At 39.9% G+C, this 23,091-nt stretch overlaps 1 protein-coding gene and 1 pseudogene across 1 annotated transcript in view; both read left to right on the top strand.

Annotated features, from left to right (window-relative positions):
• Positions 1 to 23,091, top strand: part of RGS7 (regulator of G protein signaling 7) — a 581,272-nt gene that overhangs the window by 349,544 nt on the left and 208,637 nt on the right. The window lies entirely within an intron of this gene.
• Positions 20,646 to 21,558, top strand: LOC131381873 (large ribosomal subunit protein P1-like; annotated as a pseudogene).

Raw genomic sequence — 23,091 nt, 5'->3', positions numbered from 1 at the left:
GCAGCAAACCAACATGGCACGTGTATACCTATGCAACAAACCTGCATGTTGTGCACATATACCCTAGAACTTAAAGTATAATTTTAAAAAATAAATAAATAAAGTTATAATTCTTCCAAAAAAAGTCTGTAGCAACAGACTCCTTCAGAGAGATACAGTACAGAAAGAATTGTTTACTTGGATCAGAAGATGCTAGACACCATAAGTTAGTAAGAACATTTAAATGAAGATGCTAGACACCGTAAGTTAGCGGGAACATTTAAATAGTAAATGTGACGAATTTCTGGAGGCTGAGGGCAGGCCAGCATTAGAGTGAGTCACCCCTGGGGGCCCTGGTCATGGGATAGCCTCATGTATTGTAGGCTTTCCCTTTAAAAACAGCACCAGATGTCCATGGTTAGGCTCTGAGGAAAATCCCCTCATGGCCTTCGCAGGGGAAAGGAAAAAGAATGTGTGCTATACTTTGTGCCTAACAAAGGCCTTGTCCCCAGGGGAATAAATTTTCCTGAGGGCAATTTTGAAACCTTATCCCAGCTTGTGAAGTGGAATTCTGCCCCACTGGAGCATATCTCACCTAAAGAAAAAAGAAAAATCCTAATTATCAGGGTATATGACATCCAGGAAATGGATTGAGAACACTGAAGCCAGGAATGGAAGTAGGGAAAGTAGAGGAAAAACCTCTACCCCTTGAGGAGGGAGGGACAGAAACTCCTGTGAAGGCCACAGCCCCAAGAAAAAGTCTCACTAAATGAGACGTATGCAGAAGTTTCTAGAATGCCCCCCACCTCCACTCCACCCTACCATCACACCAATAAGCCTCCAGTACAGTAACAATGTATTACAGCTGAAAGACCTGCAAGACACATTCTTGAAGACTTGTACCAAGAATATCCCCCAAATCAAGAAAAAAGACAAAAAAATAGAAACAAAAACAAAAACAAAACAAACACTAGGGGAATTTAAAGCCTCTGGTACCTATAACTGCAACAAACATTAGATATGACCCAACTGCTAGCCAGATTAATAAAGGTAATCTCATACTAAAGGTATATTTACCTCAGTCCCTATTACCTGATATGATATACCTGGCTTTCAACAAAAAATTACAAGGCATGAAGGGACAGCATTAGGAGATATACCTAATGCGAAATGACGAGTTAATGGGTGCAGCAAACCAACACGGCACATGGATACATATGTAACAAACCTGCACATTGTGCACATGTACCCTAAAACCTAAAGTATAATAAAAAAAAATTTACAAGGCATGCAAAAACATGAGGAAAAAACACAGTCTAAAGAGACAAGGCGAGGCTGGGTATGGTGGCTGATGCCTGTAATGCCAGCACTTTGGTAGGCCGAGGCAGGCAGATCACTTGAGTCAGGAGTTTGAGACCAGTCTGGCCACATGGTAAAACACCGTGTCTACTAAAAATACAAAAAAAAAAAAAAAAAAAAAAAGACAAAGAAAATTAGCTGGGCGTGGTGGCACATGTCTGTAATCCCAGCTACTCCAGAGGCCAAGGTAGGAGAATCACTTGAACCTGAGAGATGGAAGTTGCAGTGAGCCGAGATCATGCCACTGCACCCCAGCCTGGGCAACAGAGTGAGACTCCACCTCAAAAAAATTAAAGTAAGAAATAAAGAGACAAAGCACTCATCAGAACCCAACTAACATACGAAACAGATGTTGGAATTAACAGACAGGAAACTTAAAATAACTATGGTTACCATGGTAAAGCCTCTGATAAAAAAATAGACAACATAAAAGACCAAAAGGGTAAATAGGATTAAAAGAAAAACAAAACCGAAAACCTTTGGCTTATCCTATTCAAGCTACAGTATAACATATCAAGAAAAAGTTAAAATCTTGTAGAAAACAAGAGGGGGATAGAAATCACCTAAACTGTAGAAGAACATCCATAAGAATTACAGAAGACTTTTCACCAGAAACTATGCAATGAAGAAGAGAATGGAGAAAAATCTTTGAAGTATTTAAAGAAAAATCTGCCAACCTATAATTCTATGTCTGGCTAACATGTTTCAAAGGTGACAGAGAAATAAAGACTAAACTTGTATTTACACAAAGAAGCAACATAAAAAAAGGCATAATTGAAGGTAAAGTTAAATATTTTCTTTTTCTCACTTTTTTTTTTTTTTTTTTTGAGACAGAGTGTTGCTGTGTCACCCAGGCTGGAGCGCAGTGGTATGATCTTGTCTCACTGCAACTCCACCTCCTGAGTTCAAGCAATTCTCCTGCCTCAGCCTCCCTGGTAGCTGGAATTACAGGCGTGCGCCACCACGCCCGGTTAATTTTTGTATTTTAGTAGAGACAGGGTTTCACCATGTTGGCGAGGCTGGTCTCAGACTCCTAACCTCAAGCAATCCACTTAATTAATCTAAAATATAACTTCATTTAAAGCAATATTAGTAGCAATGTATTGGGTGAACTGAATGACAGCAATGCTGCAAGAGAAGGGAGGAATTAGGAAGTCTTTGTTGTTAGGTACCTGCACTTGTAATAAATGGGTACAGAGTTAGTTGAGGATAGATTTAGATCATTTAAAAATATCTATTGTTGATCTATGGCAACTCCTTAAAAAGTTATAAAAATCAGCATAAATTATACACCAAAAGAAGAGATAAAATAGAATCATATAAAATGCTCAGTTAAATCAGTGGAAAGCAGTAAAAGAGGAGGAAAATACACAACAAATGCAATGAGTAGAAAACAAGTGCACAGATGATAGATTTTGATCTGAATATAGCAATAATCAATTTAAATGTGAATAGTATAAACATGCTACATGAAGGTAGAGATTGGCAGATTGCACTAAAAAATTGGACCACAATATGCTGTCTCCAAAAACACCCACTTGATAAATGCTACATGACAGAAGTATTACAGTAGAGACATTAGTACTCTAGTCCCAGGTCTCTCCCTAAATTGATATAGATTACACAGTCACTTTTCTGGGACTTGTTTTCTTATTTGTTCTCACGTTGTTATGGGGTTTTTTTTGTTTGGTTGGTTGGTTTTGTTGTTGTTTTTTTTTTTGAGATTGAGTCTCACTCTTTCACCAGGTTAGAGTGCAGTGGCACAATCTCGGCTCACTGCAACCTCTGCCTCATCGGTTCAAGTGATTCTCCTGCCTCAGCCTCCCAGGCGGATGCCACCACACCCAGCTAATTTTTGTATTTTTAGTAGAGACAGGGTCTCACCATGTTGGCCAGGATGGTCTTGATCTCTTGACCTCATAATCAGACCGCCTTGGCCTCCCAAAGTGCTAGGATTACAGGCGTGAGCCACCGCACCCAGCCATGAGTTTTTATGTAAAATTTTTTCTAAGGAATTTAAACCTGGTTTGGTGTGAGGCAGGCTCCAGATCTTCATAATTTTTCATATCCATGTTATCTCATCATACCTCACACCCCACAAATGATTTCTGCCAATATTCTGATAAGGTAAGTTTGTCAGATTCTAGGTTAATTATTTTTAGGTGAGCATTTTTCTAGTAACCTACGAATTAAACAACAAATTAAGACCTGGTTGCAAACTGAACAAATAGCTTGATTAAGGTACACACTAAAGTGAATTTGTTTAATGGGAGTTATCTTAATGTAGTACAGTTCTGCAGTGCAAGCCACAGAACTTGGTAAATATTCAACTTAGACAACTAAAGTGTGGGAGATCAGAAAAAAGTCAATGCCTTACTTTGATCTGACTTGATTCTTATAATAGATATTATCTTATATTGATCACTGGAAAGAAAATATACTAAGTTTTTAAAGGAATAAAATACCTAAATGAAATTATCCTAAAATATCATTGCCATTTCTTAGATTAACTTACATAAATCACTTGATAGTAATGGTAAAAGCAATGTACCAAAATTTTGTTAAAATTGGAATAAAAAATTGAGGTTGACATTTATTTGATACCATCAATCAGTACAAAACCAATCATTTACTCTAAAATGCACAAGACTGTAAACTCTTGGGCGAGCAAATTCAGCTTCTAGTATGTACTTTGTTTATAAATGCTTCTATGAAGTCAGGCTACAATGGTCAAAAGGTTAAAGATTTATATATTAGATTTTTAAGTTACGCAAATTACTAACAAATTGCAAATTTAAACAAATGGGCAAATTGAAAACATTAGCAACCAAGAAAAAGTAGTAAGAACCCTAACTGTGAAAATGAGAGGTTTTATTGAATAATTTCTGCATTTTTTAAATTCTAAGCTACAGCAGAACAATTAGCCCAGAAAGTACACAACAGATGAACATAATGAAACTTGAAATTTCGGGTACAATAAAAATCTGTCATTGGAAGTTATAGCTATTTCTCAGCTTCCAAAGGATTAGCTTAGAAGATCTTGGACTTTCTTTGACAGCCTGGAGATGAAAACTATAAAGCTTTTTGAAACTGTGAAACTTTAGATTTAGAAGTACCTTAATTGTGAATATGAAATGGGAGAATTTTTCAATTTGTGATTCAATGCTCGTAAAAACACCGGAGACTGAAGGGATTTTCTGAAACCTGGCAACTTTTTTAGTGTTACCACACACTACTTCCCTGTATCCAGGCTGAACTGGATGACTTGTCAATCCCATGAAAAATTTTTCCTTTGATGTAAGTGATGGAGAATCCTTTTCTCTATGTAAGGGTCTCATCTCTCAGTCTGACGGAAACCGACCTATTCATGGCCAGCTGAAATGCCTTTTCTAATCACCAGATCCAGGAATGGTATATTTGTCCTCAAGATTTTCAGAGTTGTTCCTACCACTTATATGGAAACTTTTAACTGTAGTTATTTATGGAAATATTTTACTTCCCTCTTGATAAGTGTCCTGGTGCTTCCTGGAACATAATACATATTCAAAGGATAATAATAAATGAGCAGTTTCCATGTTTAGGGAATGACTGGTTAGTTACATGACTGATCCAGTAATTTCTGTTGTCTCAACAGTCCTGTGACATCATTGGGCCACAGTCAAAATGACTGGAGAGAGCTTGCAAAAGTTTAGTTCTGTAGATACCTGCAAACAAGTAACATTGAGTGCCTCAGTCCAGTGGATTTAAAATTGATGAAGTGCTGTCTGAACTATTAATGTCTAAAATTTGGCCTTTAAGTAACATTGCATAAAAGGAATAATACTGTAAATACACAGAGATACTGTCTAACCAATGCTACCTGGTTGTTGGACAGACTCATGTTTTATGTATTGAAGGCTGATTGTAGACATAAAGCATCCAATGAAGGAGATGATTTGGATTTTATAGAATCAACCATGGGACTCTCTAGTCTTTGCGTTTCAAGACTTCAAATTCAATAAAATGTAGAAAATGAAAGGTTGTGAAAGAAAGGAGAAATTATTTTCATCAAGAGAAGAAGATGAAAACATAGGCTTGATCATGTAAATCTGATATTTGGATAGCTCAGACCTTTTTAGAAACAGTGTTTTAAAGTCTTTTATCAGGAATTGACCATCACCACCATTTCTCAAGTGAATGCCCTGATGCTAGTAAGGTTACTTGAAAAGGACATTATTCTTGTAGCTTCTGCTTCTTGGAATTTTACTGAGAGTAGGATTTAAGAAGGTTAATTACATTATCAAACTGAAAGGCCCCGTTAATATGCTGACTCTTGGGAGCGACATTACCTTGCTTTGTCCCCTCCTGTCATTATGTCTTTTACTAGCATGATGTGGAGTCATTTTAATTATGTAGCCTAACACTAAGAGAATGGAGATAGGTAATGTCCTCATTGTTCCCCTTTTAGGTAACAGCTTTTTAAATTCATTGACAGGGGTCATTTCTTTTTGCTTTGCCTGGGTGGGAAGAGACATATTTGCTGAGCTGATTTTCTCACCAGCAGAGTGAAGGCAACAGTCAAGCTTACTGAGCTATGAAATGGAGGAGGGGCCCTTTCAGATCCCTAGTGCAGCTTGTTTAAAATTGACCACAACAACACCATGACAACTAGCAGAGGGTACATCTTTTTATTTCTGTTGAAGGGGAGAAAAAAATACATAATTCATTTTCTTAACCCTCGTAAGTTCTTAGCTGGGACACCTTTGGAAGAAAAGACATAGTCACAGGAAGAAAAAGGTATTCAAATGTATTAACATTCATATGGACACAGGAGCCATACACAAAGTGTGAGACTCAAAGCAGGGATCAGGGCCAGGTGCAGTGGCTCATGCCTGTAATCTCAGCACTTTGGGAGGCTAAGGTGGGCAGATCACTTGGGGTCAGGAGTTCAAGACCAGCCTGGCCAACACAGTGAAACCCCATCTCTAGTAGAAATACAAATATTAGTTGAGCATGGTGGCGCACACCTGTAATCCTAGCTACTGGGGAGGCTGAGGCACAGGAATCGCTTGAACCCGGGAGGCGGAGGTTGCGGTGAGCCGAGATCACGCCACTGCACTCCAGCCTGGGCAACAGGGTAGGACTCCATTTCAAAAAAAAAAAAAAAAAAAGAAAAAGGAGGGGTCAGTTGACTGACATTTTTATACCAGCCTGAAGTTACAGAAGAGTAGGGGCTTAGGGCTTCTGGAAGGAAGTGGCATCACAGGTTATGTAAGAGTGAGAGAGGAATGCATTGCAAACAAAGGCTATCTTGTTTTGCAGATGAAACCTTAGGGGTAGCAGCCCAGCCATTAGAAAGGACAGTTAGTAGCTAGTGGTTAAAGTTTCATTGCTAGACCTTTAAAAGTCCCAGACTTTTAGTCTCCTTTTACTGTGAGTTAATCTTTCCTAGAGCTGGTTAAGGGGGACTCAGAGAGAGCCTGGGTGTTTATTTCACCAATGTGGATTTTCTCTACAGATGCAAATCTCCCAGCACAAAAGGCAGCTTTGCAAGACTATTTCTGTCTGCAGCCTTTCGGAATAGCCATCTCGAAATATGCCAAAGAAGTATATTTGGGTGACATATTTTGGTCCCCTTCACTGTATAACTGACCCGAATGTCCTCATGAGCCCTATTTTATTGACTGATGAAGGGTCAGGAAGGGGGATAATGAGAGATTTTGGAAATGTGGTTTAATCTTGCCTATTATGTATAACTGAACACTTCCTGGTTATTCTGCCACTGTCTGGTGACTTACTGTCATCTGGGGAAAGTTTCTTTCCAGATCTACTTTCCCTCTGCCTTCCTTTTCTCGCACAGCACTCTGGTGTAAGGCAGGTAGGTTGTGTGCCCTCGTGCCTTTGCATGAGGGACCTTGGACCTTTCCCTGGCTTCTGGTCCTCATTTGGTCCTCCGGTCTCACTGATCTTCATTGAGATGTCATGTCCTATTGTGTATCTGCATGTTGCCCTCTGCCCTATTTGCATTCACTCTTCAGTATTCCTGCATTGATAAAGCTCACGGTGTGTTCTCTGGGTATAGTCAGTGTAAGGTCTCCCTTCCTCCACACCACCCCATTACTACTGTTGTCTGTAACTGGCTAGTGATGTTACCAGAAAGGGGTCCCAATCCAGACCCCAAGAAAGGGTTCTTGGATCTCACATAAGAAAGAATTCAGGGCAAGACCACAGCGCAAAGCAAAAGCAAGTTTATTAAGAAAGAACAGCTTTATTAAGAAAGAACAGCTACTCATAGACAGAGTAGGGCGTTCCCAAAAGTAAGGGGAGGAATGCATCCACCTTAGGTACAATACTAGTTTATATATATATATATATATATATATATATATATATCAAAAGATCATGTGTTCTGCTACATGGGTTTGTGATATAGGATTAATTTTCTTAATTACTGTGTTTTGCAAGAATCGATCTTATTACTTTTAAAGCAAAATTAGGAATGCTTCTGTTCTCAAGGTATGGGGATATCAGGACACTCCTAAGTCTGGGTCTGTTTAGTCAATGTTATCAATCTGTTTTCTTAATAGTAAGCACCTAGAGGCTGGGAATACCCAACTTTGTGAGCCTCATTTTTCCTAGCCCTTACTCAAGATGGAGTCGCTGTGGTTCGAACGCCTTTGGCACCGTCATCTAAAGGTCCCTCAATCCACACTGTGGAGAGCCCCCAGCAGACAACTTAATTCTTACTTTTTACTTGGTTTTCATTTCTAACACTCAAGGGGCCACAGGAACTTTCTGGATCTCTTTCATCTCCTCCAGCAAGCATGGCAGCATCCATGGCCCCTTTCCTGAGGCTGCTCTACTTTGCTCTCTGCCACTCTATGAGGCCGTTTCCTCCCCTGCTGCCAGGAAGGAAGGGGCACATATGTCCTGCCTTTCAATCTCCAAGCCCATCCTGGAAGAATACGCACTGTCCATTTGAGGCAGTCAACAGTACATTTTGTTGGATATTGCAACCACAAGAACTTTTTTAAAAATGTAAAAAACAAAATCATTTTATTTATTATCCTAACCCAGACAGATTAGCTCCCTGGGGAAGCATACTCCTGCAGCCATCTTTTAAAGACTTTTCTCTGCTTGAGACAAACTTTCTTTTTATTTCACTAGAGTTATGTATTCAGTTTAGTTAAAATAAAACACATATAGTCTTGGTTAGAAGTCCACAAAAATCTGTGTGTTGATTGCACGTGATTTATGAAAACCATCTTATTATGCAGATTTACCAGGCACGGGGCCATATTGACAGAGGGGAAAACCCATGTGGGAAGAAAAATGGTGACAGCCTTTCTGATGAGAGGATCAAGCCTTTGATGGAGCTTATCACCTCTTCCACCAGAGACATCTGCGTATTCTCCCTGTTGACATTGTAGGCGCTGTGATTCCCAGATGAGACCCATTGATAGGATCAGCAGGAAATTAGTGCATTGGCTGAGAAGACATTAACTTAAAAGTCACAAAACCACAAAGGGCCTGGTCTTCTGAATATTAACTAATGTGTAGCTGCATTTTTAGCTGAGAAGTTATGCTTTTGATCTATGGACTTATTTAATTTCTGTCTTGGCCTCTAAGGAGGAGAGCAAAATAAAGTATCCTAAAATGTAGTTTCATTCTTTGCATTTTACAAACGATCAGCAATTATTCCTTTCTGTGTGCTGAACGTGTCAGGGAGAGATCATCACAGAGCAGTGTTCCTGATCCACTTGGGGCTTTCTCCTGGTGTATGTAGGTTAGTGACATGAAAGCATATGTTGCTAAACGCTTTTGCCTTAACTGTTTAAATCCATGTGTATTATGTTGGAAATGTCAATCCATAGAGAAATTCCAATTCTTTGGCTCTACCACAAGCATCCAGACTGTGGACTGGTACCATGATCAGGTGTTCATTCACAGCACCAGCATGGCCATCACTTCAGAGCCATTTCCTTCAGATACACAAGCCCAGAAAGTCATAACCATGTTTCTTTCTTTTTTTTTTTTTAATTATACTTTAAGTTCTAGGGTACATGTGCACAACATGCAGGCTTGTTACATGGGTATACATGTGCCATGTTGGTTTTGTGCACCCGTCAACTCATCATTTACATTAGGTGTTTCTCCTAATGCTATCCCTCCCCCCAACCCCACACCCGCTGACAGGCCCCGGTGTGCGATGTTCCCCTCCCTGTGTCCATGTGTTCTCATTGTTCAACTTCCACCTATGAGTGAGAACATGTGGTGTTTGGTTTTCTGTCCTTGTGATAGTTTGCTGAGAATGATGGTTTCCAGCTTCATCCATGTTTCTTAAGTCGTCTTTCTAGGTACTACCCCAAATACCATCTCGACTTAATGCTTTGTTATTGAACTTTCATCTGACCCATTTCTTCCACTTTCTATTTTGTCCCTCATTGTTGACTCTCCTTCCAACAATTTGCAGTATGCCTTCTAACGTGCCCATTCAAGTATAACAGTGAGAGAAGTGTTCACTTCCAATTTCTGGGTTTACAGTCGTGTGTCAGTTTATCTATAGGGTGCCAGTTGATGCCACCAGTTTTCAACTCAGTAATGGCTGGGAAATCTGAATGGCACCTCCTATTTGAACTCTAACCTCCAAGGCTATGGGGCAGTTTCATAATTCAGATCACTATAGACTCCTTCACAACAGGGACCCAAAGGACCTTCTCTCTTCCTTTTGCTCTTTATCTGAGATCTACCAGATTCTCTTCCTACATTCTGTCAAATGAAAGAGTCAGAATCCAGGTTAAAAGTGTTTATTCATGTGCAAAGCTGAGAATGGTCATCTAAGTAACCCAGATTCCAAAGGAATGGGGTCAGTGCTCCCAAGCTGAAAAGTTAAGGTCTTGGCTTATACAGGCAGAAAACAAAGAAATTGAACAGAATTATAATATTTTCCATACAAAGCTGGTTTATGAGTTACAGCAATTTGATTAGTTACAGCTTGTTTTATTTCCCTTTTCCAATTTAGAAGAGTATATTTAATGTTTCAGACTGTGTGATAGTCATGAGGTCTTTGTGTAAAAGAAGTAAAAGGGAAGCTAATCTATAATGAAGATCCAACAGTGATGACGCAAGGGGTCTTCTCTAGTGCCCTTTAATCCTTACTACATTTTACGAAACAATGTAAATAAAGAAAAGGCCAATCTATAATCAGAGAAAGAAAGGTTTCAGCTGCCTGTGTTACAGCTGTCATTCTGTCATGACTCAGGTCCCATAATCACATTTCCTTCTTTTTTCTTTTTTTTTTTTGGAGACAGAGTCTTGCTCTGTTGCCCAGGCTGGAGTGCAATGGCACAATCTCGGCTCACTGTAACCTCTGCCTCCCAGGTTCAAGCAATTCTCCTGCCTCAGCCTACTGAGTAGGTGGGATTACAAGCATGTACAATCATGCCCAGCTAATTTTTGTATTTTTAGTAGAGACGGGTTTCACCATGTTGACCATGCTGGTCTCGACCTCTTGGCCTCAAGTGATCAGCCCACCTCAGCCTCCCAAAGTGCTGGGTTTACAGATGTGAGCCACTGCATGCGTCCACATTCCATTAAGGCTGAAAAAAATTTACAGTTTCAACAGCTTTGGTTTTGAATTATTTATTTTTACAGTTCTCAAACACAGAAGCCCCACTGAGTCACTCAGAGTTGATTTACATCCTCAGGTGATCTAAATCCTTGCTACTCAAGGACCAGCAGCAGCAACACCACCCGGGAGCTTGTTAAAAAGCAGAATCTCAGGCTCCCAACCTAGGGTTTCTGAATCAGAATCTGCATCTGAACAAGATTTTAACAATGTCATTTATATGCACATTGAAATGTGAGAAGTTCATGTCTAGATAATGTTCTGGCATCTCCATTTTTTAAGAGGAGAAAAAATAGAGTTTTATCTCAGTTGCTGAATCTTTGCTATATATAGAAACTCTTTTACAGACTCAGTCTCTTTTTAGAATTTTTTTTAGATTTTTGGCCTTAAAAGAAACTTGGTCTTTTTTGAAGGACAGTTTTTGTTGTTATTGTTTTTTGTTTTTGTTTGTTTTTTGTTTGTTTGTCTTTTGTTGCCATATAAAGCAGGGATGGATCTTTGCATACAGGTCACATATTTGCATATTTGAGGTGTAGAGGCAGAAAAGGCAGAATTTGCCTAACTTTATTTCCACTTCAAGTCTTTTAAACGTCCTCATTCTTTTAACAATTTTCTTACTTCCCCCTCCCATTGAATAGCCTCCAGGGCCTTTGCCAGACACACCTTAAAAACCACCTGCTGTCCCTGAGAGCGTGTGCCCACCCAGTTGGGTGTTGCAGGTACAAGATGCAGAGCCTTAATCACAGGTGCTTTCCACCCTCACCTGGGCCCTCAGGACCTCTCAGCAAACCTTTTACTAATTCCTTGCCAGCAGCCTTTTTCATTTCTTATAGTAGCACTTCTAACTTCTCACCACCTCCTTCAAATTTCAAGTACCATCCTCAGCTGCCTCGAAAGATTGTCAGGCCTCCTGGTTCTTAGGAAAAATAAGGAATAGACATATTAATACCACACGTTTAAACTGATTTCACTTTCTAGTCAAATTCTTTCTATCTCAGAAAAAGGGTTTTGACTCTGTTTCTACCTAAATCAAATTCCTTACACTGTTGACTCTTGAACAACATGGAGTTTAGGGGCACCAACCCCCATGCAGTCAAAAACCCATCTGTAAATTCTTACTTCCCCCAGAACTTAACTACTAATGACCTATTGTTGACCAAAAGCTTCACTAATAACATAAATAGTTGATGAACATATATTTGTATATTACATATATTATACCCCATTATTATATATCCAAGAATAAGAGAGCATTCAACATTCTTGAAGTGGTAATAAAGTACCACTGTGTTCTTACAATAATGTGTTCTTAAAGTAAGCTAGAGAAAAGAAAATAGTGTTAAGAAAATCGAAAGAAAGAAGGCTGGGCGCAGTGGCTCACACCTGTAATCCCAGCACTTTGGGATGCTGAGATGGGCAGATCACTTGAGGTCAGGAGTTCAAGACTGGCCTGGCCAACATGGTGAAACCCTGTCTCTACTAAAAATACAAAAAAGAGCTGGGCATGGTGGCATGTGTCTGTAATCCCAACTACTCAGGAGGCTGAGACAGGAGAATCGCTTGATCCCAGGAAACGTGGGTTGCAGTGAGCCAAGATCGCACCACTGCACTCCAGCCTGAACAACAGAGCAAGACTCCATCTCAAAAATAATAACAAGAAGAAGAAGAAAGAGAAAGTGCATTTCCTATGCATTAAGTAGGAGCGGATCATCATAAAGGTCCTCATTATTATTTTCAGGATGAGTAGGCTGAGGAGGAGGACGAAGAGGAGGGGTTGGTCTTGCTGTCTTTCGTGGCAGAGGTGGAAGAAAATTCACCTATAAGGGAACCCGTGTAGTTCAAACCTGTGTTGTTCAAGCATCAGCTGTATTTTGATTCTAATTCTGTCCTATCTCCTGAAGTACTTTCCTTATTTATAATTCTCTCTCATCTGTAGTTTCAACATTTTCTATCCAAGTGTTCAGAGAAGTCTCTTGAGCTTCCAAACTAAATCAGGATGTGTTGTTTTAATCTTTCATTGTTCCCTCTGGTTTTCCTTTACAGAACTTTTCACTTTATGTAACTGTTTGTAGGATTATTTGTATATTTCTTGTTTACCAGACTGTGTGTGCCATGTTCTTGTCTAGGGAGCTTGATATAGACATTTTTTTAATGTGAAAAAGACTTGAGGGCAAAGTACAGTAAAGCTCCTGAGGAGATGGTAGAAAATAAGGTGGAGAGGGATTTGCCTTGGACAGGAAAACAGAAACCTTTTCCTCAAACTCCGACAGAAAACAGGAGAAAGGAGCTATAAAGACAGATAAATGTGTATGGAGGCTATATATTGATGGCATTAATATTTGCTAACCTTCATTTTCTAATTGAAGTGAGAGACAAGGTAAGATTATAATTGAGGCCACTTAAAAATCAGATTGAGAATTATTGATACAGTTTTACCACTGGGTTTTTTTTTATCCTAACCTTCTAACTTTTAAGACTCAGAATACTACGTTCTATGTCTACCAAAGGCAGAGGGAAGGGATTTACCAAAATAAACGAAAATACATGTCTACAATAAGCTCTGTGCAGAATGTTCATAGCATTTTTTTATAAGAGCCATAAACTGGAAAAAATTTGAAGGTCTATGTACAAATTGTAGTAGATTCATACAGTGGAAGTGACTCAGCAACTTGGAACACAAATACAGGTAATGACATGGATGACTATCAAAAGCAGTATGTTGAGCAAAAGATGCCAGATGTGGCCGGGCGCGGTGGCTTACGCCTGTAATCTCAGCACTTTGGGAGGCCAAGGCAGGTGGATCACGAGGTCAGGAGTTTGAAACCAGCCTGGCCAACATAAGTGAAACCCCATCTCTACTAAAAATACAAAAAAATTAGCTGGGCATGGTGATAGATGCCTGTAATCCCAGCTACTAGGGAGGCTGAGGCAGGAGAATCGCTTAAACCTGGGAGGCAGAGTTGCGGTGAGCCAAGATCACACCGCTGCACTCCAGCCTGGGCAACAGTGCGAGACTCCTTCTCAAAAAATAAAAAATAAATAAAAAGAAGCCAGACGCTAGCAAGTGCATACTGTGAGATTTCATTTCATAAAAGCAAAATGAAAACATAGTGACAGAAATCAGAATCCTAGTTTTTTTCTGTCAGGGCATGGGGTAATCTTGGTGCGAACAGACCAGGAGGCCATTTAAATTTTTACCACAATGGAAATGTTTTATATCTTAATTGAGGTGGTGCATACATTTGTCAGAACTTTGCAAGTTTTAGACTAAAATTCTGTGCATATAATCTGTGCAAAACTGTATATATAAATTATCCCTCTGTCAAATAGGGCTATACATTTTAGTTAAACTTCTGTGTATTGCTTTTGTTTTGAGCAACTTCATAGAAGTGATTGAGAAATTGAACCGTGGTGAAAGATTGGAACAGTCACCATAAAGAATGGGGGAGGAAGCTGACCATAAACTCAAGTTCCTGACTGTTTCCTCCCTTTGCTTCTCTCTCAGTCTGTGTTGGGCACCTCATGTATGTGAGCCTGTAGGGGGCTGTTCTTAAGTCTGTCCTAGCAGCACATTAGAATTGTTGGGACTAAGAATGCAATACCCTGAAGCAGCCTCAGAAGCACACTTTTTCTCTGACCGTCTCCTGACCTGTGCCATTCTCCCCAGAGACTAGAATCCCTCTGCCCCGAGGCAGGTCATGGAAATCAGAACCCCTTCTCCTCAAAGCCAGCCGTAAAAGTAGTCATAAAGAAATTATCTGACCTGCCTTGTTGGACTGTAGGTCATAAGACCCCCCCAGTCCAGAGAGAGCCCTACCCCATACCCAGAAGGAAGGAATGCTGCTCAGAGAGGCCAGAAGAATCTAGAGGGACAGGCATTGCCGGGCTTCCCCACTCAGTCTAGTAGCATTAGATCATACCCTTTCTGTCCAGTCTTATTCCAGACTTTGTTGAATCGAAGCATAAAAATGGACAATTTCCCCTATATCTTTGGGTCTTCGTCCGGAAGGCTTCCATATCCACATTAAATTCGTGTGCTTTTTCTCCTATTAATCTGCCTCTTGTCAATGATTTTCAATGAACCTTCAGAGGGCAAAGGAGAAGCTTTTCCTTCATGCCTATATGATCTATTTATCTGTTTCCTTGCTTCAGATACTGTTCAAATAGATTTCTTAAGAGTCACCCCTCCATTCTTTTTACCATGTCTCTCCACAGTGCTGGTATCCCCATTATTAGACGATGTATACTCATTATTGTGGAATGAACAAAAGGAGAGAACAAATTGGTGGAAAATGAATTACTAAGCAGCAGTAAGAAAGGCTGGGGATGGCAACTGCAAGTTTAGAATGGAGGTCTAAGCATTTTGTAATTTCTTCAGGATTTCAGGCCCTAGTCTTGGACTAAAGGCAGTAGTCAGAATGGTTTAACTTTCCCCTCTATACACAGCTTGCCTTAGTAGGCAGTGAAGTCCTTCTGGGTAGAAATGATGCTTCTGTTATGTTATTCCCTCGCAGTGCCCAGCAGAGTCCTAAATGAATCTGGTTTAATAATCAGGTGAGTGGCCGGGCACGGTGGCTCAGGCCTGTAATCCTAGCACTTTGGGAGGCCGAGACCAGCCTGACCAACATGGTGAAACCCCGTCTCTGCTAAAAATGCAAAATTAGCTGGGCATGGTGGCACATGCCTGTAATCCCAGCTACTTGGGAGGCTGAGGCAGGAGAATCACTTGAACCCAGGAGGCAGAGGTTGCAGTGAACCGAGATTGTGCCACTGCACTCCAGCCTGGTGACAGAGCGGGACTCCATCTCAATAAATAAATAAATAAATAATCAGGTGAGTGGATCCCAGTAGTGCTTTGCTGGAGGCAGATACAGGAGTGGGAGAGCCCCTTCATGAGGGTTTGGAAATGGGTCCTGATGCTTTTTGCAGTAGTTAGGTTTTGATGCAAACTCAAAATCCTTAGTGAAGATAAAACACTTGATGGAATTCCATTATCCTTCCCATCCAAGTCCTCTTCTAATAGTAAGGTTGGCACTTAGGGAAGTGCTCACATCATCAGAATATCATGATATCCATTGTATTGGCACAGCACTTTTTTTTTTTTTTTTTTTTTGAGACGGAGTCTCACTCTGTCACCTAGGCTGGGGTGCAGTGGCGCGATCTCGGCTCACTGCAAGCTCCACCTCCCGGGTTCACGCCATTCTCCTGCCTCAGGCTCCCGAGTAGCTGGGACTACAGGCACCGGCCACCATGCCCAGCTAATTTTTTGTATTTTTAGTAGAGATGGGGTTTCACCGTGTTAGCCAGGATGGTCTTGATCTCCTGAACTGGTGATCCGCCCGCCTCGGCCTCCCAAAGTGCTGGGATTACAGGTGTGAGCCACTGCGCCCAGCTGGCACAGCACTTTTTTTGTTGTCATTATAAGCAATGATAAAATAGGTATCTTTGTGTATGTGTGTGAGTATATATCTTGTGCACATTTATTTGTGAGTATACCAATAGGGTAAATTTTTAAAATAGTGCATGTGCTGAGTTATAATGTAAGTGATAACTATAAATTTATACATATTATAAAATTATCCTACAAAGAAACTAACAAGTGTATGAAAACTCTTGTTGCCTGTTTCTTCAAAGTGGTGTATTATAAATTTTTTATTTTCATGTTATCAATGTATTGAGTGAAAACTTGTATTCATATGTTTTAATTAGAATTTATTAAAGTATGAATGAGATTATTCATCATTTAATATGAATCATTTGTATTTAACTTTTACACAAACATCCTGTTTACATTTCTGCCTGCTTTGCTATTGGTTTTCTGGTCTCTTTGTCAATTTCTCAAAGTTGTTCCTTTATGTTCATCCATTCTTTCACCAACCATTTATTGAATACTTATCATATGCCAAGCACTACTTTGGGCACTGAAGATACAGCCATAAGCAAGACAAATGAAATGACTGCTTTCATGAACTGTGTCTAAGTGGGCAATTAAAACAAATATACATAAAATCTAATGTCAGTAAATATAAAATGTAACAGCAAAATGATGAGTGCTGGGGAGACAACATGGAAGAATATGCTTTCCACTTTCAGTTGATTGCAAAAATGTCTTCACAGTGTGGTACCATTTTTTTCTCCTTTTTTTTTTTTTTGAGACAGAGTTTCACTCTTCCTGCCCAGGCTGGAGTGCAAAGGCTCGATCTCGGCTCAGTGCAACCTACGCCTCCCGGGTTCAAGCCATTCCCATGCCTCAGCCTCCCAAGTAGCTGGGATTATAGGCATGCGCCACCAAGCTCGGTTAATTTTTTTTTTTGCATTTTTAGTAGAGACGGGGTTTCACCATCTTGGTCAGGCTGGTCTCAAACTCCTGACCTCAGGTGATCCACCCGCCTCGGCCTCCCAAAGTGCTGGGATTAGTGGCATGAGCCACGCTGCCCGGCCTATTTTTTTAAGACTATGCTTTTCAGAGGAGTTTTAGGTTCAGAGGAAAATGAAAGAAAGGTAAAGAGATTTTCTGTATACCTCTTACTCCCATATACCTCAGTCTCTTCCATTACCAACACGTCCCAACCAGAGTAGTACATTTGTTACGGTTCAGTGAACCTACACTGACGCATCATTATCGCACAGGGGCCATCATTATCACACAGGGGCCGTAGTATACATTAGGGTTTATCATTGGTGTTGTGCATTCTGTGGGTTATAATGACAAGAATCCACTATTGGAATATCATATAGAGTCGTTTCAGTGCCCTAACAATCCTCTATGCTCTACCTGCTCATCTCTTCCACCCCCGGCAACCAGTGATCTTTTTACTGTCTCCATAGTTTTGCCTTTTCCACAAAGTCGCATTGTTGGAGTCGTACAGTGTGCGGCCTTTTCAGATTGACTCTTCTTTCACTTAGTAATATGCACTTAAGGTTCTGCCATGACTCCTCATGGCTTGGTAGTTCATTTCTTTTTAGCACTCAATGATGTTTTGTTGTCTGGGTGTACCAGTCATTTATTTATTTTATTTTGTTTTGTTTATAGTGCCTTTTCTTCTTTTCTGTATAGAAATTTTTAAATTTATGTGAATTCACATTTATCAGCCATTTGTTTTATGGCTGCTAGGTTTTGTATCTTAATTAGAAAGCCTTACTATTTTACTATTTATCCTTACTATCTTACTTTTAAAATTGTTTCCCTTTTTATACTGTACAGTTCATTTAAACCTCAATCTTTTGTTTTTGCTTTGGGGCACCTTTTGGAATTCTCTCAATTGACTTCTTACTCTTATTTCAAATAAAAGATTTTCCCAACTGGATAGAAGAGATGCTAACATTTTTATTGTTGTTGTATGGCTATATTGTGTTAGGTCCTGTACTATTCACTTTCACATTCATAATTTCATTTTGAAAAAGTAAAAATTAGCCTGTGAAAACACACACACACATGCACACACACACATATCCAGATAATTATTCCCATAATATTGTAATACCTGAACCAATGCTGTCCAAGAGTTTCTTAATGACGTAAGAGTTCTATATCTGCAGTGTCCAGTAAGGTGGTCACTGGCCACATGTGGGTAATGAGCACTTGAAGTGTAGCTGGTTAAAATGAGGAACTAGCCAGGCACGGTGGCTCATGCCTGTAAACCCAACACTTTGGAAGGCTGAGAGGCAGGTGGATCACCTGAGGTCAGGAGTTCAAGACCAGCCTGGCCAACATGGTGAAACCCCGTTTCTACTAAAAAAAAAAAAAAAAAAAAAAAAAAAAAAAATAGCTGGGTGTGGTGGCACGCACCTGTAATCCCAGCTACTCGGGAGGCTGAGGCATGAGAATCACTTAAACCCAGGAGGCAGAGGTTTGCAGTGAGCTGAGATTGTGCCACTAAACTCCAGCCTGGGTGACAGAGGGAGACTCTGTATAAAAAAAAAGAAAAGAAAAGAAATAAATGAGGAATTAATTAGCTACATGTGGCTAGTGGCTAACATATTGAACAATACAGTTCTGGACCATTCAGTGCTGAAAAAAAGAAAGTCTTACCGTCTTACAACCTAATTCACATTGAAGACATGAGTAAGGAGACTTAAAATATTTCCTTCTTTGTTTGTTTTCAGATGTTTTGAGTTTTATACCTATTAAGGGATAATTAATACACAACCTGGATAGCTGTAAAGTATAAAATTTTGATGCATTTGGACACATGAATATATCCCTAAAACCATAGCCATAATCAAAATAGTAGAAATTTTTATTCTCCCCAGAAGTTTCCTTGTGCCTTTTTGAAACTCATTTTTCTTCATTTTCCCTCACCCCACCCCATCCCTAGTCACCACTGGTCTGCTTCTTGTCAGGAATGAGACCTCCTTTCCCACATTCACATTTCAGTGAAGATCACAAGAGGAGACTGGATATCCCACACCAACCTGGTAGTAATAACACCCGACTTCTCCACCCTGGAGTGGTGTCAGAAGAAGCCTAAGGGAACATCAAGACTTCTGCCATCAAACAATGGTGACCAGGCCACCCTCACTGCAGTGTCAAATTTCTGCCCTCAGCAGGTGGTCATGAAACAGCATTTCCCTCTTCTGGAGGAGTGGTGTCATCAAAAGCCAACTACAACAGAGGTTTAAATTAAACCCAGAATCGCATAACAAAATACAAAGATGTCCAGCTTTCAATTTTAAAAAATATTCATCAGGCCAGGCTCAGTGGCTCACGCCTATAGTCCCAGCACTTTGGGAGGCCGAAGTGGGTGGATTGTTTGAGGCCAAGAGTATGAGAACAGCCTCGCCGACATGGCGAAACCTCATCTCTACTGAAAAAAACAAAACAAAAAAATTAGCCGAGCATGGTGGCACATGCTTGTAGTCCCAGCTACTTGCCAGGCTGAGACACGAGAATCATTTGAGCCTGGGAGGTAGAGGTTGCACTGAGACAAGATCACACCACTGCACTCCAGCCTGAGTGACAGAGTGAGACGCTGTATTAACAACAACAACAACAACAACAAAATACTCATCATAACAAGAACGAGGAACACCTCAAACTAAATGGAAAAAATATATATATCAATAGTTGTCAAGATTGAGATGACAGAGATAATAGATTGGCTTACAAAGATTTTGAAGTATCCATGACAAACTTGTCCAACTTGTGGCCCAGGACATCTTTGAATATGGCCCAAAAGCAATTCGTAAACTTTCTTAAGACATTATGAGGTTGTTTTTTTTTTTTTTTTTTTTTTGTGATTCTTAAAAATCTCATTGGCTATCATTAGTGTTAGTTTATTTTATGTGTAATTCTTCTTCCAAGTGTGGCCAGGGAAGCCAAAAAAGATTGGACACCCCTGATCTATGATAAAAATTATTTAATAATAATAATATGCTTTAAGCATATTAAAAACTAGAAGGCCTCGGGAAATAAACTGAAATTCTCAGCAAAGAAATAGAAGTTATAAAAAAAAAATGGAAACTTTAGGACTGAAAAGGACAATATCAAGAAGAAAAACTCAGTGGATGGGCTCAATGACAAAATCTATAAGACAGAAGAAACCACTAAGTCAGTGAAATAGAAGATAGAACACCAGAAATTACCTAATCTGAACAGCAGAGAGAAAACAGACTGACAAAAAGGAACACGGCCTCTGGGATGGAGATCTTTTGTGGGTTTATAACAAAAGATCTAACACTGGTGTCATTGGAGTTATGAAAGGATAGGAAAAAGATAAGGGGACTAAAAAAGTGCTTGAAGAACCTTTCCTCAGCTGCCGCCAAAGTGCTCGGTCCATCCGCGTCCAGCAGCGCCAGCCCCACACTCGCCCGCGCCATACCCTCCATCTCCCAGCATGCCTGTGTCTACCTGGCCCTCATTCCGCACGACGATGAGGTGACTGTCACGGAGAATAAGATCAATGCCCTCATTAAAGCAGCTGGTGTAAATGTTGAACCCTTTTGGCCTGGCTTGCTTGCAAGGCCTGGCCAACGTCAACGCGGGGAGCCTCCTCTGCAGTGTAGGGGCTGGTGGACCTGCTCCAGCATCTGGCTCTCTCTGCACCAGCAGGAGCTTCTGCCCCCTCCGCTGCTGCTGCTCCAGCTGAGGAGAAGAAAGTGGAAACAAAGAAAGAAGAATCTGAGAAGTCTGATTGTGACATGGGCTTTGGTCTTTTTGACCAAACCTCTTTTATAATGTGTTCAATAAAAAGCTGAACTTAAAAAAAAAAAAAAAGTACTTGAAGAAATAATGGCTTAAAAACATCACAAGCATAGCAAAGATATAAACCTTCAGTTGAAGAAGCTGAGAGAAGCCCAAATAGGATAAATAAGCCCAACGAAATGCATGCCCAGCCACTTAATAAACATTTGAAAACTGCAGACAACCACAAAACAAACATCTTGAAAGCAGTCAGGGAAAAATGACACCTTAACTAGAAGAGAAAAATGATTCAAACCACAGCAGACTTCTCATGAACAACCATGGATGCCAGAAGAAAGTGCCACAAAATTTTTCCTTTCCTGCTGAAAAGAAAGAATTGTCAATCCATAATCCTCTGCCCAGCAAACATTTTCCTGAGGCATAACGGGGAAATCAGAACATTCTCAGATGAAGGAAAACTAAGCGAATTTGTCACCAGCTGACGAACTCCTAACAGAATGATTAAAAGGAATTTTCTAAATAAAAGGGAAATGATAAGAAAAGGAACCTTGGAATATCAGATAAGAACAAAACATGGTAAGCAAACATGTAAGAAATACAATAGACATATCTTCTCTTGATTTTCTGAATTTTTTTCTTTTTTTCTTCCTGAGACAAAGTCTTGCTCTGTTGCCCAGGCTGGAGTGCAGTGGCACAATCACTGCTCACTGCAACCTCTGTCTCCTGGATTCAAGTGATTCTCCTGCCTCAGCCTCCCAAGTAGCTGGGATTACAGGCATGTGCCCCCTTCTCGACTAATTTTTGTATTTTTAGTAAAGATGGGGTTTTCCCATGTTGGTCAGGCTGGTTTCGACCTCCTGACCTCAAACGATCTGCCCACCTCGGTCCCCCAAAGTGCTGAGTTTACAGGTGTGAGCCACTGCACCCAGCCTTCTGAATTTTTTTTGATTGTTTTGATTGTTAAAGAAAAAAATGTAACAACGTCTGATGTGATTCTAAATGTACATAGAGGAATTAGCTAAAAAACATTAAAAATTGGGGAGAGTAAAGGAACATGAAGAGACATAGGGTTCCGTACTTCACTTTACTCAAATTGGTAAAGCGATTACACCAGAAGGCTGTAATAAGTTGTGTGAATATAATTTTATCATCAGCTAAAAAGAGCTATACAATAATGCATTCAAAAATATTTAGAGCTAGGTGCAGTGGTTCACACCTGTAATCATACTTAGCACTTTGGGAGGCTGAAATAGGAAAATTACTTGAGCCCAGGAGTTTGAGACCAGCCTGGGCAACGTAACAAGACCCTGTCTCTACAAATAATAACAATAATAATAATGATAATAATAATAAAAACATTAGTTGGGCATAGTAGCATGTATCTGTGTTCCCTCTTCAGGAGGCTGAGCTGGGAGGATCACTTAAGCCCAGGAGGCTGAGGCTACAGTGAACCATTTTCATGCCACTGCATTCCAGACTGGGTGACAAACCAAGACTGTAAAAAAAAAAAAAAAAAAAAACAAAACTTAGAAAATTGAAATGGATTTTTTAAAATATTAATGCAATCCACTGGAAGGCAGAAACAAGAAAAAAAAAACCCAGAAAAAATAAAATGGCATACTTAAGCCCTGTCAGTAATTACATTAAATATACCATCACATATCGGTAATTACATTAAATATAAGTAATTACTTTACTATTTAAAAGACAGAGGCCAGCAGAGTGGATAAAATCATGGCTTAACTACATGCTATCCCCAAGAAACTTGCTTCAAATATAACAACATAGTCAGGTTGTAAGTAAAAGAATAGAAAAAAGATATGTGGTGCAAAATCGATTAAAGGAAATCTGGAATAGGTATATTAATTTCATATGAAGCAGACGTCACCACAAGGAAAAGTGGAAGCAGTAAAGGGAGTCATTAGATAATAATGAGGAGCTCATTTTTCCAAGAACACATAGCAAACTTAAGTGTGTATGTATCTAGCAAGAGAGATTCAAA

This window comes from Hylobates moloch, unplaced genomic scaffold, assembly GCF_009828535.3.
Source record: "Hylobates moloch isolate HMO894 unplaced genomic scaffold, HMol_V3 SCAFFOLD_18, whole genome shotgun sequence".
Lineage (NCBI taxonomy): Eukaryota > Metazoa > Chordata > Mammalia > Primates > Hylobatidae > Hylobates > Hylobates moloch.
Note: the sequence above shows the minus strand (reverse complement) of the source record. Positions and strands in the feature narration are given on the sequence as shown.